General features: G+C 37.8%; 1 protein-coding gene and 1 long non-coding RNA gene across 5 annotated transcripts in view; one reads left to right on the forward strand and one right to left on the reverse strand.

Moving 5' to 3' along the window:
- The window catches only part of KIAA0825 (KIAA0825 ortholog), a 391857-nt gene that overhangs the window by 306616 nt on the left and 66455 nt on the right, over positions 1-18786 (forward strand). The gene's annotated exons all lie outside the window — the stretch shown is intronic.
- The window catches only part of LOC121013078 (uncharacterized), a 32025-nt gene that overhangs the window by 2903 nt on the left and 10336 nt on the right, over positions 1-18786 (reverse strand). The window contains exons 2-5 of one of the 2 annotated variants that reach the window (XR_005782491.1): positions 14524-14621; positions 12287-12318; positions 6062-6135; positions 3806-3871 (exon numbers count right to left, since the gene is read on the reverse strand). This is a non-coding gene — a long non-coding RNA (uncharacterized LOC121013078). The remainder of the gene's footprint in view (positions 1-3805; positions 3872-6061; positions 6136-12286; positions 12319-14523; positions 14622-18786) is intronic. The other variant, XR_005782490.1, reaches the window with a different exon arrangement.

Here is an 18786-nt window from a genome sequence, read left to right on the forward strand (position 1 = left end):
AAAGAAAGAAAGAAAGAAAGAAAGAAAGAAAGAAAGAAAGAAAGAAAGAAAGAAAGAAAGAAAAGAAAGAAAGAAAAAGAGAAAAAGAAAATAAGGTTCAAATTGACTTTCTATTTAAACGTAGGAATTTGACACTTTATTGTGATTTCTCTACTCAAAAATACTGCTTAAAGCACGTTTTAGTTTTAAACCACTCATTTCTCAACCAAAGTCTGGATATACCCAACCAGAACAAGTGTTTGCTGAGGGAATTATTAAAAATTTGGAGGTAATTTCAGTTATGAGATTCATTTTGGTGTGATAATTGTGACTGCTCTAAAGGAAATTTTCATTAGATACCTTGCAAAACACTGCCTCATTATCTTGGAACACATTTCTAGAATGCAAAAAATGCAAAAAAATTCTAGAAATACATTTCTAGAATGCAAAAGAAGGCAAGCCATGTGTATGGTAGTTGCACTCCTCTGCATTTTATCCTTAATCGAGGGACTTTTTAGGCTTTGGCCTTCAATTTCCTTAAATGTGAGGGAGAAATGAGACCAGTGTTTCATTTGAAAGGTAATTTCTGATGTTAATCAGCTTTGAATAACTAGAAAGTTATGGCTTCTACACGTTACGTGACAAAGCACTTAGTTCTAAGTTTAAAAATACTGTATGCTACTCTTAAAAATTAGTTTTGTAAAAGATGTTAAATGTATGCATAGGCATCCAGCATAAACATGTAGACAGTCATGATTGTATCAGTATGTATATAAATGAGGATACACAGTAAATACTGTTAATATGGTTTGATATTAATTGGAAGGGTTAAGTATCTACAATGGCTTCCCTATTATTTCTCAGGTACTTTATATTATTTATCTCCTATATTCCTCATATCTTTTTTGTGAGCTAGGTATTAGTATTTTCATATTGAATGAAACTGAGGCTCAGAAAAGTGACTTGCCCAAGGTTACATGGCTAGTAAGTGGCAAAACCAAGATTCATACCTTAACCTCTAATACTTTGAAGTCCACGCTTCTTCCGGACAACATAGCGCTGCCATAATCAGGTAAGGCCAACTGTAGAATAAAGATGTCATTTATTCTCAGAAGTGGCAGAAATATAATTTGAAAGGAGGGAAAATTCTTTCTAGTACATAAAAACAGATTTGGCCAATAGCAAGGACAGTTGGCACACAAAGGGCATTGTCTTCATGACAGAACAGGAAGATTATCCGGAAAGCTTTGTGGATTAGCCAAGAAAAAGAGGAAGAGAGCTAGCAAACAAGAAAGATAGTGAAATATCTCTGGAGAGGAAAACACATAGCAAATGCTGCAAGACAATTTGTAATTAATAAATTGTGTGGTAAAACCTATAAATGCTTCAGAGATTTAGATGAGTGAGAGAGAGAGAGAGAGAGAGAGAGAGAGAGAGAGAGAGATCTTTGAAGACTAAGTTAGTTGGAAAGTCTGTGGCAGAAGCAAGCTTCTTAAACTTAGAAATATGGAAGATGGATGGCCATAGGGTGGATGTTTCCAGATGTGAGGGGTGGGGAAGGGAGTGATCAACATGAGAGAAGATACATGGCCAGGAAGAATGGCCTTTTTGAGAGTTTATGGACCCAGGAGGACAGTAACTGAACTGTTAGAGGATAAATGATGTATTTTAGGGAGAAAATGAGGGATAACATTTCAGAGGAGAGAAGATGATTAGGAAGCACTCTCAAAGCTAGAAAAGAGGGGTCAGTGTCCCAGTAGAGGGAGCATAAGACTCACCGCCTGTTTGGAGAGTGATATAATTTGGTAGTTTTTAGACAGTCTGGGAGATACATGACAGACTGGGTTTGGGAGAAGTGTTATTCAGGAAGCCTTTAAGAAGGATGCGACAGTAATTCAGGGAATTATACATTCATTTTGATGGTCCTCTCTCACCACCTAGAATTAGATCAAGGAGCATTTTGAAACCCCTCTAGTGTAATGACAGGCTACACTTACGGAGGTCTTGCTATGGATCAGGCACTGCTAAGCCTTTTATTTTCAGCTGATCTTAACAACTATCTATGAAGTATAGAAACTTTAAACTGCCTGACTTTGCATTTAAAAAAAAAAAAAAAAAAAAAAAGAGCTAGTAAGGGCCAGGCTGCAAAGACACGCAGTATGACTCCAGAGTCATCAGCCCAGAATTGGATGTCCTGATCCTCTACCTGGGACAGTAAGTAAATGTAGCTTTAAGGCCTTCAAAAACACCCAAGGCAATTACAGTAGATTTCTCTCGACATACAAATGTCACAACAAGTATTTTTCAGTCCTTACCGAATATAAGAATATAACAAGAACTTGAATGTTCACTGGCATTGTTCTAAGTATTTTCCATGCATTACCTCATTTAATCTCACACCCTATGGAGTAATAATCTGTCCGATTTTAGAGGAGAAACTGAGGCCTCATTTGGTTACATAACTTCCCACGGTCACATAGCTGGGAGGTGGCAGGAGTAGGAATTCTAGCATGTTGTGATAAAGGAGAGAGAAAAAATGCTCAAGAGACTCGAAGACATAAGAAATAACACATGGGTAAGGGAGTAGGAAAAATGTTCAAAGAGGTTGCCTTTGAACTGAGACATAAAGGGTGGGTAGGATGGCCAGAGGGCACTTCACGCTGAGGGCAGGCAGCCAGAGTGGGAGGTGTGTGGAAAAGACTTGAGGCAGAGAGACTACCTGTATTAGGCCCTCACAGAACTGTGGAATCAATGAACTGGTACATGCATGAACGTATGAAGGACTCGGCAGGGACTGCGCAAGCATGGTGACAGTCATAATTGAAGAGAAAATAACAGACATTGTAAAGGCAGACTGTGTAGGGCTTAGCAACTGATGGGGGATTTTGGTAAAAGGGAACCAGTGGGAGAGAATGTCTAGACTTGGACAACCTGGATCTGAGATGGCAGGCACATATTTTTGAAGAGTTCCTCAAAGAATGGGAAATGACATGTAGAAAAAAGTTCATGATACACACCTGTCAAATTAACTTAGTTGCTAGCCATGCTAAATTTTGTACAACGCTACTTTTCTGTATTAGGGAGTTACTTATTTATGTTTTGAGAGTGAGAGTGAGAGAGAGCAAGAGGAGACACATACAAGGGAGAGAGGGGCGAAGGGAGAGGAAGTGCGAGAGAATCCCAAGCAGTCTTCACACTCAATGCAGAGCCCGTCACAGGGCTCAGTCTAATGACTTTGGGCTCATGACCTGAGCCAGAATCAAGAGTTGGATGCTGAATCTGAGCCACCAAGGTGGCCCAGCAGTTACTTATTTAAAATGAAAAGAAGGATGAGAGTGACAAAGTAAAACTGTAAATTGACTAGCAACAAAAATGCTGCCTCATTTCAAGAGAAGGTTCAGTGTTTGCACATGTTCAGTAGCTGCCTTCATGAAGTCATTTTGGGATTATATACCAGCGGATGAGATTTAGCAACGATGAATCAGGCCAAGGCACAACAGGCCAATGTGCATTTCCCTTAAATGCTGAAGTTCTGGGAAAGTGATTTACATTGAGGAGAAATTTGAGGTCATGTTCTGGGAATGTGAGACCAAAATTTCCAGTCTGTCAAAGTCTTTAAGAGAACTGTGACAGTTGTGCTTAGAATGTAATTGTTACCGTGGCCTCTTTTGAACTCCCCAACTATAGGAAGGGTTTTGGTTTTTAAATGCTTGAAATTATTCTTTACACCGTCTTTTGGCAAAACAAACAAAAGATGATTATTTCATTCAAAAATAATGTATTCATTCATCAAGTGGATGGAAGCATTTTCTAGCAGGTAGCTCACCTTAGATACCTCACCCTCCCACAGTGTAAGTAAGAACCGTGTCCACAAAAGCTGGGGTGCAGATGTCTGGGAAAATAAGAACAAGTGGGAGCTTTTGGCAAAGTGAAGCTATCAGTTGATACAGATTGGGGGTTTTGATCCTGTCACAATGTGACGGCTTCAGATGTTAATGATGACTGTGTAAAACAGTCCAGTATAGAAGCATCTAAGATAAAATTCTTGTAAATTTTTGGCCAGGAACCTAAAACTTGCTTCAGTCGGCGGCTGCCTTTTTTGTGCCAAATAAGAAGGCACTTTGCTGGCTCTTTTTTTATAGAAGGGCCAAATGAGATAGATTGGAAATATGTACTTTGAACAGCTAGGCAGAGTCTCGGGAAGTTTGCCAAACAAGATTTCCAAATAAAATGTTTGGGAAAGAAAACAGGGATGGACTTTGCAGATGCTGGATGGGTTCCACCAGCCATCTGTGCAAAGAGTTACTTAGTATCACATGAGCTGAGAGCTATGAAGTGGCACAAAACTATCAGCAATAACTTCATTGTTAAATGGGTTCATTTATTTACCAGGCAGGCCTCTCTACCAAGATAAAGTATCTGCATTTCCTTGAGAAACAATAATGATGACCAAAATTATTTAAATGTAAAGGAATTCCAGCAATGGAACTATTACCTCAGTGCTAATGCATTAGCAGTCAAAGAAGGCAGATTAATTTACTTACGGTGAGCTAAGTGCATTCTTGGCTCGCAAAGGGGAATCATTTGCTCACTTAAGCCAGAGATCCCATTTTTGACGGCAAATGTCACTGCCTGGATTTCCCTTTGACAGTCTGGCAACCCCGCACCCCTGTTATAGTATCCATTTATTTGTCTTATTTTCAGCCAGATTAATCCATTCTGTTTTGACAAGAAGACTGATGGGTAATTGATAACTGTGATAGACACAAACAGAAGAGTTGGATGCTGAATAATTCAGCACTTTTCAGTATCAATAAGAGAACAGGTTGAAGAATTTGTGTCTCTATTTACACTTAAACTAAACTAAGTCAGCCCAGACATTTATGCTGCCAGTCTATCAGAAAACCAAACAGTGTACATTCGGTTTCCACCCGACAAAATGTTTTATAAGCTTGTAACAATATGTGTGAAGCTGCCAGAATAATAAATAGGTACAGCAGCCCATGCATGCTAATGTTATGTTGTAAGCAGTTTTGTTGACAAGTGCTAATACTTCTTTCATACTATCATCAAAAGCAGCTAATACAACAGCCATTATTTGCTGGCTTTCCAAGCAAGACATGATGGATTGTGACCTTAATATGGGTTAGCCGAGTTTTGAAAGTTAAACAACTTGCAATAAATCATAGAATTATTACAATGCAGTTTAATTGGTTAAGGACTGTTTATTTCCTAAACAGGGTGAAAAATTTCTGTTTCGGCACTTTTAATTTGCAAAGTGCATTTTCATTATGAATGGCAGTTTAATATTCTGCTCTTTTGTCATGCAAAATATGCAACACGCAGGCAATCTATTAATTGGACAAAAATGCATTGCAAGCGTAAATTATCCTTTATATCATCACTTGTGAGCTTTTACATCTATTAAATGTGTTAAATGGAACATAGTTAAAGACTGTACAAGTTGTAGGCTACTTCTGAAATTTAAGTGAAGCTTCAAGATGATTTTAATGACCTTTATTTTTGGCAAAATACAGTCATTAAGTAATTGTAAATATAAAGGGCAATTTAAAGAGTTACTGTTTCCTTAAGGCATAGGTGCCTATGTTTTATTGATTCAGCAGGAAACAGACAATAGCACTGGTTCATATTGATATGTCTTGAGAAATGGAATCCACTCTCATGTATTTACTTCTTTCTTTGCTATAGTAGAATTTCTGAGCAGAAATTTCCATTTCTGGAAATGTGTGGAAAAAGGTGAGGAAGGCGGTAGTGATTTGATACTGAAGCATAGCTCAGCATAACTGAATAGCCGCCTCCATATGCTTTGGTTCAATGATGTGCCTTTGCATGGGGCTATTTAGAGCACAGAAACAGTAACAAAATACTTTGTACTAGGAATGTTGATATGACATATGCTTGATTTTAAGAATGCCAGATCTCTCAATGTGTTCCTGTAAGACTGCCTTCAAGTGCATGCAACCTATTCATTTACACACAGCTCTGAGCCCATTTCTCATATTTATTGACACCTGGATAGGCCTTCCCAAAATGCAAAGCTTCCACTGACTTCAAACATTACCCATAGGTTGGCCCAGCTGAAGCAGGGTGACTTTTGTGCCTTCATGTCAAGTCTCCTTCAAAGATGTCGATTGTCTGCAATACAAACAAGTTGAAAGTACACTTTGGGATAGGCGTTCTATTAGTTTTTCCTAGCGTAAGAACGTGTGAACGTGAGAATGTGCATTCTGTTGTTTTAAAAGAAAAGCTAAAGAACATTTTTTTTGCATTTAAATCATTCACAAAAGCAGTACATTAAAACAAACTGTCCGAGACTTAAATGACGAAGAAGGCAGAAACCAAAAGTTGTGCAAATTGAGAAAAACTGTTCATCTTTATTTAAGTTACATGGTAGCACTGTGGTGCTTCAGAGCGTTAGAAATTTCATTCTGAAAAAAAGGCAAATCTAGTTATGCAACTTTCATCTTAAACTAATGTTGATCATTTCCCCTCCCATTTAAAAATTGCCACGCTTCCCTCAAGCTATGCAGTGTCTCTGCATTGAAAAAACAGATAGGGGGGCGCCTGGGTGGCGCAGTCGGTTAAGTGTCCGACTTCAGCCAGGTCACGATCTCGCGGTCCGTGAGTTCGAGCCCCGCGTCGGGCTCTGGGCTGATGGCTCAGAGCCTGGAGCCTGTTTCTGATTCTGTGTCTCCCTCTCTCTCTGCCCCTCCCCCGTTCATGCTCTGTCTCTCTCTGTCCCAAAAATAAATAAACGTTGAAAAAAAAAGAAGAAAAAAAAAAAAAAAGAAAAAACAGATGGGGAAAAGGGAGCCAGGGAGGCAAAGAGAGGGGGAGAAAGAGAGAGAGAGGTAAGGAGAGAGGGTGAGTGAGGAGAGTGTCACAGAGACTGTTGCTATGTTATGCTGATTGTACTTTTTGCCATCGCTCCTGATGAAATGCTAAGGCAAGACTATACTGCTCAGTGAGCAATAGGTAATTATTTGTATTCGATTTCATTAAGTATCACAAAATATTAATTTTAGTAATGATTTAATGTTTTAACTTTATTTTCTGGTTTTGACAGATCGGAAAATTTAACAGAGGCATAGCCATCATTTAGAAAATATAGGTGAATGTAACCCAAATTGTTACCTTAGGAAGCCATAGGAAGTTGAACTGATTACACTACTTCTTGGGGGGCACTTTTCAAAGTCATAAGGAAATGGACAAAATCTGTATCCTGCGTAAGGATTAGAAGATTTCCTGAAAGCTCAGCTACATAAACTGAAAGTACAGAACTATAAACTTTAACATTTTGTTAATATGCTCTTTTTCAATGATCACTTTCAACTGGCTTTTGACCATATTTTTTATGAAAAATTTGAAATGCATAGTTCAGTTGAGATAATTTTATAATAAATAACCCATATACAGAATCACTTTGATTCTGCCATTTTACTTGACTTTTCACATTCTGTTTTACTAGAATGAGTACTTTATATAATAGGGCTCCATCAACAGTTACTAACCTATGTTATGTACCTATCGGGTGTAACGCATATGACTAAGTGCTATGGAGAGCACAAAGGAGTCTTACGATACAGAGGCCAAGATATGGAGTCTATCGAAGAGCATTTGGTAAACTTATGTGCTACACACCTAAATTGGAATAATACAAGATTACATATATGTAAAAGCCAAGTGAGTAAGAGAGGAGGTTCCAGGAAGTCCAGAGAGAGGAATGTTTAGGAAGGCTCCCTGGACTCTATCTCCACAGCATTCATCTGTCAGCAACCGGAGTGACCATTTAAAAAGTAATTCAGATCCTGTCATACTCCCTGCTTAAAATCCCTCCATGATTTCCGGCATGCTTAAAAAAACTGTAGCCTCCATGTGACCTGGCTACCCTCCCACCCTTGGGCCTCTCTTTTCACTGTCCATGTCCTTTTTTGCTAGCCTTCTTTTCCTCAAACACATCAAGCTTGCACGCCCATCGCAGCCCCTCACAGCTGACCCCTTCCCATGATTCAGGTCTTAGGCCAGACATCCCTAACCAAAGGTCTCCTCCACCCAGAGAAAACCACCCATACACCTACAACCACCTGCCCAAAGTCAACAAATATGTGGTGAAGGAGGAGACCCGTCTAGCTTGTTGTAGTACAATGGAAAATGAGTTTATAAAGTTTGTGTATGGGTGCCTGGGTGGCTCATTCTGTTAAGCATCCAACTCGTGAATTCAGCTCAGGTCACGATCCCAGGGTTGTGGGATCAAACCCCACATTAGGCTCTGCGCTGAGCATAGGGCCTGCTTAAGATCTCCCTCTCTCTCTCTCTCACTCACTCATTCTCTCTGCCCTTTTTCTACCCCTGTCACACATTCCCTTTCTCTAAAAAAATAAAATATAAAATACAGTTTGTGTAAAAGATTACTGGACGGATATATGAATGAAATTAGCAGTAAACTAGGAAAGAAGAGTCAAAAAATGAAAAGGAAGTATAAATTGGACTGATGAACATAAATATGTGGGTGCAAAAGCAAGAATCTAAGAGAACCCAAGATACTCAAGTTTAGAAACTAGAAGGAAAAGAAACTCCAGAGGAAAAGGCCAATACTGATAAAAGACTCTTCTCAGACTATTTATCATACAACATTTGTACGTATACAGGCAAGAGAGAGAAATGAATTACTCAGAAGTTTATTTTAGTACTGGAAACACTCAGGAAAATTTTACAGACCTACCTAAAACTTTTTGCTACAGTGAAAACAGTAACATAAATGGGATCAGAGAAAAACCTCAAACTACTCTTTCCCCTGAGTGACTATAGTAGTAACTATATTAGTTATTTGCAAGTCTCATGTAATTATTTGACCATTGAAACCTGAATTTAGAAATACACAAAAGATTGGCAATAAGAAAATGTCAACGAGTGTGGCAACAGCTGGTGATGGGTCAGAAACATCTGAGATTATATACAGATAGTCCCCAATTTATGACAGTTTTACTTAATGATATTTTGGCTTTCACGATGGCGCCAAAGCAAAATGCATGTAGTAGAAATCGTGCTTGGAATTTTGATCTTTTCCCCAGATAGTGATATATGGGGTGCAACACTCCTTCCTGATGCTGGGCAGCGGGCCTCAGCTCCCGGTCACCAACAGGGACCATGAGGGTAAACAATTTGTAAATAAACAGTGTGTAAAACCGCTCTGAACCCACACAGCCATTTTGTTTTTGACTTTGAGTGTACTGCTCAATATATTATATGAGATATGCAACCCTTTATTACAAAATAGCCTTTCTGTTAGATGATCTTGCCCAACTGTAGGTTAATGTAAGTGTTCTGAGCACATTTAAGGTAGGCTAGGCTAAGCTATGATGTTCAGTAGGTTAGGTGCACTGAATGCATTTTCAATTTGCAATATTTTCCACTTAAGATGGGTTTATGGGTTTATTGGGATATAACCCCACCTTAAGTGAAGCCAGGTCATTCCAATAGGAATGTCCTGAATGTTTGCAATGTATGGAACTTTCAGAGTCTTTGATGACATAGATGACATCCATATTAGGCAGTGTTTCTTTCAAGCCTGACTCCGTTCTTAATGGTACAGTTTTTTGTTTTTTGTTTTTTGTTTTTTCCTTTAGTGAGTTTACCACACCAGGAGCACATCTACAGGTTAAAGACTCATGCAAGATTTTTCAATGGTTTTCAGTTAATTAAAGTACACCTATAGATTTTCAACCTTGAATACTTCATATATTTAACTTGGAATGGCTTTTGTATATATGTGGAATTCGTTTTCTCACAATAACCTACGAGCTAGACAGTGCCCTTATATACAGATGAAGAAAGTGAGCCTCAGTGATTTTCTTTCCTCAAGTTCTTAGTACAGCCTAGTAAATAGTAGCTATTGCTTTGGTTTCTTGAGAGCTGAGACAGAGCATTATCACTGCAGCAAATTATTGAAATCCTCATATGGCTCACCACCTTTGCTGGCTGCAACCCCTCCTTCCACAACCCATGCAATATTTCATCAGCCCTGTAAGTATCATGAAAAATTATATTCAGTCTTGGGGCAAGTAAGATACTTTTTTTTTAATAGATCTTTCAAAAAATGTTACCAGCACGCTGACATCTTCATAAAAATTAGGGATCCTTGAGGTGTCAAATTGACTAACGCACAAACACTTGAAGAGGCTCAATATCCAGGAATGAGAGACAAACTTAAATACCTATCTTGTGTTTTCGTTGGTGTGACCTATTCCCTTGAAAAGGCCATTTCAATCTCAAATTTCCATTACTGTTTATCATCCAAAAATATTGTTCAGTAATGCTTCATCGCTATACAAGAGTTGTGCCAATATTTCTCAGGCAGCCTTGTCAATTTGAGTTATAGTACATGCTACTTAGATACAGTAGAAATAAGTTTAAAGTGCTGAAGACATTGGATCTTTTCAAAGCTGTTCTTAAATGCTATGAAAGAGGATAATCATAACATGCTAATTTGTAAATTCCCTATTCTTATGTTCCTTGTTCTTGTCTCTTCTGTGGCCTTAGGCAGAATTCTGTCATTTATCAAAATCACGTCTATGTTCAAAACCCCATTTTTCGGTATTGGAAATATACAATTTTGAAAGTAAAAATAATGTCATTTCCTATGCTGGTCTTTAGTCCATGCCAGCCTTACCTACTACTTGTTACTATATTAAAAAAAAAAAATTATTACACCTTGATCCCTAACTACTCTACACAGAAAGGTAAATGAATTTAAGATATGGGAAAAAAAAATTTTTTTTTGAGTTATGCAAGGATCATGTCTAAAATAAGAAATAGATCAGGGCGCCTGGGTGGCTCAGTCGGTTAAGCATCCAACATCTGATTTCGGTTCAGGTGGTGATCTCACAGTTTCATGAGTTCGAGCCCTGTGTCCATCTCTGCACATTGACCATGTGAGAAGCCTGCTTTGGATTCTCTCTGTCTCCCTTTCTCTCTGCTCCTCCCCTGCTCACGCTTTCTCTGTCTCTCTCAAAATGAATAAATAAACTTAAAAAAAAGTAAAAATAAGAAATAGATCTGTATGAATTGTTTTCATTGCAACCATGGAATCTCTCACAACTTTTTAGTATTGCAATTCCATTACTCTATTCCCCAAGGATGGAAAGAGTGTGCTTTATTTTTTTGGAAAAATAAACGAACACCCTGAGTTGGTAAAAACATCAATTACAAGAATATCTACCCTAGAAGTCAAATTCATTTTGTTTATTATTGCAGGTTATTAAAAGGCTTCCAGGCATGCAGATAAAACCTGAAAAACAGTGGTTGAATCTATCATATCAAATTAAAATCTCTCCATAAACCCAAGTAATTGATGAGTTAGGGAATGCCACGCCACCTCAGAAGTCAATACAAGTAAGACTTTATTAAAACATAACTAAAATGAAGTTCCACAAGAATCCTCAATGGAAAGTGTTGTGCTTCAGGTTCAAATGTGGAGAGTTAAAATGCATCAGCTGACCTTAATTTCCTTAAAGTAACAAAGAAATAAAAGAAGAATAATTCCATGCCCAACAACTGCAGTTACACTTGAGAAAGAAAACACAGCCTAGCAAAGGTGTACGTGAAATACAACTGTATCTCAAGTTACGTAAGTCTCTGCTTTCATAGCAGAAAGTCCTACTGCTAAATTCCTTTGACCATTTGTCTGACACTTAAAGTACCTTCTGAGGCCGGTACCTGCAATTCTACGTAGCGGCCATGAGTTGGTGATGCAGATCATTTTCGTTGTCTTTAGTGACTCTTAATTACCTATCGTATCATGAATTATTTTCATGACGGTTCTCTATTTTTTCCCATGAAACAACTCACATGTTCACTTACATAAAATACAGAAGATGTGCTCAAATTTTGAAAATCAGGCTGTAGTCTTGATAAAATAGTATGATGGATACATACACTTGTAGCACTTTGGCTGTAACTCTTCCTGTTTTTAATCAGATAAATGAATGTTATCCCATCTAAAAGCTGACGTTCTCCATTATCATGTTAAATGGCTACAAAATACATCATGAAGTGGAAGCTCCAAATATGTGAATAATCTATAATTAAACATTTAGCTGGTCTCTAATATTTTATTTAAATCATGTCATGATAAAAATTCTTCAGAGCTTTGAACATTCATCCAGATAGGAATGAGTATAGTATAACTACTTTTCACACATAAACCCAAAATACCAAAATTTAGCATCAGTTTCAAAGAGTTGAATAGCAAAGCAGTTTTCCAGATTAAAAAAAATTCTATTATTACCTTCATTCTGCTTTCTTGTATAGTTCAATGAACTATAGAAAACAAAGTAATACAAGTCAATTGATTGTTTTCATTATGTGCAAAAGAAAGTAAAATGTAGCAGCAGTTAAAGAAAAAACCGAAGTAATACAGATGGTTTTGTAAAAATTGTTTGAATAGCTTTTTAAAAGAAAAGGCCCTCTTAACAAACAGCATGCAGTCTTTGATACTTTCTTTCAAATATGGAAAATAAAGAATTACTTCTGCAAACACAAAAAGGGAGTTTTGCATTTATGGTGATGGACATTTGAGATCACATCACTATGCTGCCTGTGTAAACTTACTCTGGCATTTAGATGAGAAATGTGCTTCTGTGGAACCATTTTATTCAGCATAAAGATATATGTTGAGGCCCTCTTGTGAGCCACATACAGCACAGATTGAGGTCTTGGCTTTTGTATGTTGAAGTCAACAAAAGTAACTGTGAACTCAGGCAACTCTCTAGAACATCATCCTCCATGTGGTGACTGAGCAACCCAGGCCTCTTACATCTTTGAATCCACCATCTCAGCACACGGTCTCTTTTGTTGCCATGGCGATGAAAGAGTCCACTGGAGGGTCTCCTCCCATTGGCAGTTAAATGCTCTGACACATGGTAATCTGCTCATAGTCCATAGGCCAGAACTAGTTACATGGCTCCATCTAAACTGAAAAGGGACTCATGGACTATTTAGCAAGCATGACTGCCATCATCACAGACATATAAGGTCACTTATCATCTAATTGTTTTGTTTTCCTAGTTTTTGTCATAGCCGTTATGAAAATCTGTACGTTCAAGAAAAGTTATGTAAAGTTAATTTTTATTATAACAGTTGAACTGTATTCCCATGGTGAGGGGGAAGCAAACAAAATAAGTTGCAAAGTTTTAGTGAAGATTAAGAACAAGATGGTAATCAGTCCTCATCAAAGTGCAAGTAGTTCTCTTTCCTCTAGCCACAATTTCAGCACTTCCCAGATAATTTTCTTGTCTTCTGCATCTCAGAAGTAGCTGCCATTTCTAAAGATTTTTTTTAAAAAAATTTTTAATGTTTATTTTTGAGAGAGAGAACATGAGGGGGGAAGGAGCAGAAAGAGAGGGAGACACAGAATCCAAAGTAGGCTCCAAGCTCTGAGCTGTCAGCACAGAGCCTAATGTGGGGCTCAAACTCACTACCCGTGAGATCATGACCTGAGCCAAAGTTGGACACTCAACCGACTGAGCTACCCAGGCACCCCAAGATCTGTTTATCTTATGCTTACATTGATGCATCTGTAACTTTACTCTCTTTGTTTGAATCTAATAGAACTGTCCATGACCTACACAGTTGGTATGTTCAACTTTCTTCATTTTAATTATACTACTTGAGGGCTTAGTGCACTGAAGGTACTCAATGTATGTAGAAAATTTGACTAAGTAAAAAAAAGAAAAGAAAAGAAAATGTAACTAAGTATAGTGTATGTGTATGAAGGCTATTGCCTAAGAAAAACTTAGGCAGAGGAGAACCTTACCCTCTTGGGAAAGATGGTTGGGATTCATACAATAATGAGACTAAACCAAAATGGAGAGTGAGATCATAGTGGGGTAATGGTCCAGATACAGGCAAAGCATGATTGTAGGTACACCCTAGGAGATAACAGAGGGAAGGAGCTGCCTCTTGAGAAAGCAGGACCAAGGCAATACCAAGAAAGGAAGATTTAGCCAAATGAGAGTCTACAAAGAGGCATACATCTTCAAAGTACATCTTTAGACATCCGGGGTCCCAAGCTAACATGTTTACTGTTTGTCCTTACCCTTTTAAGTCTTATTGCTTTGCAACTCTTCTTTAAGGATACAGTATATCACTTACTCCAGTATAGTCAGTATAACCAGTCTTTACTAATTATCAAAAATATTGACAGTCATCACTTCATGGTTCATTTGCCCTTCTCTAATTCACATTAATTGAAGCAGGCAATCATGGAGCCTTTGCTGGTAGAGAAAGATTTTTATGCTATTTAAAGAAAAAAAAACATTCCCTTCTGACAGAAATTTGCATTCTGATATTTTATTTGTACTTTTTTTTAATGTCATGACAAGAAATGGATTTGATTTTGAAGAGGAATCATTTTGAATAATTAACCATGAATTACTCTAATTAGCAGAAAATAATTATAGGTTGGACATAAGCTCTTTCAAAAGCAAAGGATAAAGTAAAAGATTATTGGAAAAATAATACCACCTGATAGATGTTGAGATGAATCCAAAAGAGAGCTTTTCTTTGAATCAGTCTTCAACTAAGGCATTTTAAATGCCTCCCATTAGAAAACATTCATATTCCTGCAAGACAAAAATTATTAGCAAGCATATGTTGTTGGTTAGAGAATCTTAAGTGTAATAATTAAAGAAGACATCTTTAATGCTTCCAGAAGAAGAAAATACAGTTTCACTTGTTCTTTTCAGAACACTTTCTGGATCAGAGACCTTAGATAGACTTAGCATATTTGTACACCGTATATGGAGTTTAACATATTCGTGTCCTTTCAAAAATGTCAAATGGTTGGCATGGCAAGTTGCACTAGTCTCCTGATGAGGGATTGTGGAACAGGACATGTGGCAAACTGATGAGAAAAGGTAACACGTTCCGTTTACGGTTGCGATCAGTTTATATGAAGACCAACAGCAGGACCTATGTGAGAGTCCACGAAGGGGTGGAGTCCGCTCAAAGTACATTTTCAAGCTAAATACAGCACAGATGTGGAACCCAGGAGACATATCCCAGATATGGCACCACAGATAACTAGCTAATCCCTGACTAACACTCTGACTTAAGCAAGTATCATATGTCGGTTTACCTGTGATTTTTACCAATACCATCCCTCTCACAGGATTGTAACATAGTGAAAATGAAATGTGAAATTAACTTTTCAAAGTTAGGAGCTACTATAATGACAAAAGATAGAGTGTTATTTGGTCGAAATCTAGTTTTCATATATTTGATGTTTACCAATCAAAACATATTGACCTTTAGAAATGAGAAGTATCTGATGTATGGTTGAATAAAGCAGACTTATTTTTATATGAGCATCATATAGAAAAGTAAATAAAATGATGCCTTACTGCATTAAGACATGCTTTTACAACTGTTGAGAGCTAATTATGCAAGAGTGCATCTTTACAAAGTAAACATATAGTGGCACAATCCGTGGTCACAAATGGTCTCTTGGCACATTTCACTGTGATCTTCTACATTATGTTCCAATTTAGACAATAACATTCTTGCTACTTAAATCCTTGCTATTTAAAAAAAAAATTCTTTTATTTTAGAGAGAGCATAATTAGGGGAGAGGGGCACAGAGAGAGAGAGAGAGAGAGAATCTTAAGCAGGTTCCACACAAAGCACAGAGCCCAACACGGAGCTTGATCCCACAACCCTGGGATCATGGCCTAAGCCAAAATCAAGAGTTAGATGCTCAACCAACTGAGCCACCCAGGCACCCCAACCTTGTTTTTTTCTATATTTCTCTCCTGCCACCATCTACATAGTTGTTTTCTCGGTTACTCAAAATAGTAAGTGGTACCAAGGCATATGCATAGAATAAACGGCTGTTCCCACCTGCTCAAAAAAAAAAAAAAAAAAGTATATCACCCTTCCATCCTTCCATTATATAATCTTCTCCTCTTTTCTTTCCCCCTTCTTAACTGAAATATTGAATGAAACATTATCTTTAGTGAAACACTGAGTGGAATGAAAAGACACTGTGTATTTGTTCCTTCAGTGATAGAAGGAATTTACCAGAAAATAGGGAGGTGGATGTCTCATTCCTTAGGGGCTACTTAGATTTTCCTTGAGATCTTAAAAGCTCTAGCAACCAAGGAACTGAGCTCTGACCTGTTGGTGACAGGATGGACTGGTTGGTGGCTAGACAACGGGCAGAAGCTATAATGTTGTCCCCTTCCCTTGTCCACTGGGCCTTACTCCCTAATCTTCAGGAAGCTCCTTCTCTTAGAATGTTCCCTCATCTGGCCTCTCTCACCTCAGACATAGCTAAGGGCCTTGACACATATATTGGCCATGACTGATTTCACACAAATAATCCTTACAGGTATGTTGGTGGGACCTTTACAGTCTGCATCTGTGAGGACATAGAAATGCATACTATTTACTCATAGTCAGTAAATGTCTGGTGGATTGGATGGGAGTTTCTCTCATGTGGCAGTTCCTAGGGGAGGCCAGGGATGAGGGCAGATTCCCAGTCCTGGCCAACTAGGTGGAGAAGTCACTCTTCATTCAAGCCCCTTTTGGAATTTTAGCAGGCTCTACCCCTTGGGCTAAAAGGGTGGGACCCTCAGGGTCACATCTGCTACTCTATGGAAGAATAAGCATTATCAGCACCCTCTCTTGTTGGGATTAAAACCTAACACATGATTCTCTTGGAAGAGAGAAAATGAATAAGAATTATAATAATCTGGATTTATTTTTTTTTAATTACAAAATTAGTGAAATAAATAAAACTAAGAGGCATGTATAACTTCACTCAAACGGGTGAATGGTTAGTGAGGCGTCTGAATTGTAGATCATCCTAACACATATTTGTTGCCAGGTAGAAGAATCTGCTTTAGTATTTAAAATAGATTAGTATTAACAGTTTTCATTCTCATGTTAAAATAGTTCTAAGACTTAGTGCAGTTTATCTTCTTAAATTGGCTTACCATGTACAGCAAATGTATAAAAGAACCAGATCAAATTATTTACTACAAATTATTTTATTTTATTTTTACTTATTAAAAAAATTTTTTTTAATGTTTATTTACTTTGGAGAGAGAGAGAGAGAGAGCACACATGAGCGAGAAGGGGAGGGGCAGAGACAGATAGAGACACAGAATCTGAACAGGCCCCAGGCTCTGAGCTGTCAGCACAGAGCCAGATGTGGGGCTCGAACTCACAAACAGTGAGATCATGACCCAAGTAGAAGGCAGGCGCTTAACCGACTGAGCCACCCGGGCACCCCACAAATTATTTTAAAGGAGGAATTTTAAAAACAGCTTTACTAAGATATAATTGATGATTACATATGATAAAGTGTACAAATTAGTAAGTTTTGACATATGTATACCCTTAACCCATCGCCAGAATCAAGATAATGAACATTTCCATTATCCTTCAGAGTTTCTCATCCCGCTTGATAATGCTTCCCACTCAGCCCTTCCCTATTCCCAAGCAACCAGTTTTATATGAATTGAATCATACAGTAATACTCCTTTGTCTGTTTTTATTCAGCATAATTATTTTCAGATTTATCCATGTTGTTGCATGTTCATTTTTATTGTTTTATTGTTTTTTCTTTAGTTTTTAGTTTTTTTTTTTTTAAGATTTATTTATTTCGGGAGAGACATAGAGCAGAGGAGGGGCAAAGAGAGAGGGGAAGAGGGGAAGAGAGAGAATCCCAATCAGGCTCCACAACATCAGCCCAGGGCCCGATGCAGGGCTCGGACTCATGAACCATGAGATCATGACCTGAGCCACCCAGACGCCCCCTTATTGCTTTATTGTTTATTCATTCATCTGTTGGTGGACACTGGGGTTATTTTCAATTGTTGACTTTTACAAATAAACTGCCACGAACATTCATGAGAAAGTAGAAATTCACATAGCTTATGATTTTTTTAAAGAAAACATTTTTTTCTTTATAGCTCTTGACCTTAGCAAGGTAATATTTATAATCTGTTACCAATATATCATTACTACAAATTGTTTTTGCCTTAGGTTAACTGCATTAAATTAAAAAGTATTTACAGAGTATTTAGTATGTATAAAGCTTAGTGGTAGTCAGTATACGAGCACAAAGATGGATAGGATATAAATATATAATGGGAATCCAAAGCTGAATAAAGTAAATGTCATAAGAACAACAACAACAAAAATTTATGGGTCAGGGTCACATGAATAATATCCAGTTGAAAAATAAGAAAATAAGAACAGGTAATTTGCTGGAGACTTTGAAGTGTGGGTAGGATTTTAGCATGTGATATTGGGAAGAAGTATGCAGTGGGAAGGAAGGAACATAATTAGGCTTAGAGGCAAGTTACATGGGGTAAATGCTTAAATGAAACACCCCAATTTAATCGATTTAATCGTAGCACATTATCAACTCTTATGGTATGTTGGACGTCTCCCGTTTCCTCATACCTCTTCTGGGATGTCCAATTCTGCACTTTGGTTTAGTTCAACAGCCATTCCTTCAATGGCCACAGTGACAAGCATTGTGCCAAAGCAAGGGGATAAAAGATGAAGAGGTAAACACACTCTTTGTCCTCAGATCACTTACAATGGGGCAAATCCTTTCAAGTATTATGGTTACTAGAGATATGTTTGGAATGCTGTTGGATAGAGAGGAACACCTAACTCAGTCTGTGGAGTCAGAAAAGGCGTTCCAAAAGCAGGATGGTTGGAACTCAGTCTAAGCTGACCAGTAGGCTTTAGGTAGAAAACAGAAGCAAAGGT

The sequence above is a fragment of the Herpailurus yagouaroundi genome, unplaced genomic scaffold (genome assembly GCF_014898765.1).
Source record: "Herpailurus yagouaroundi ecotype Mexico unplaced genomic scaffold, PumYag 29, whole genome shotgun sequence".
NCBI classification, from domain to species: Eukaryota; Metazoa; Chordata; class Mammalia; order Carnivora; family Felidae; genus Herpailurus; species Herpailurus yagouaroundi.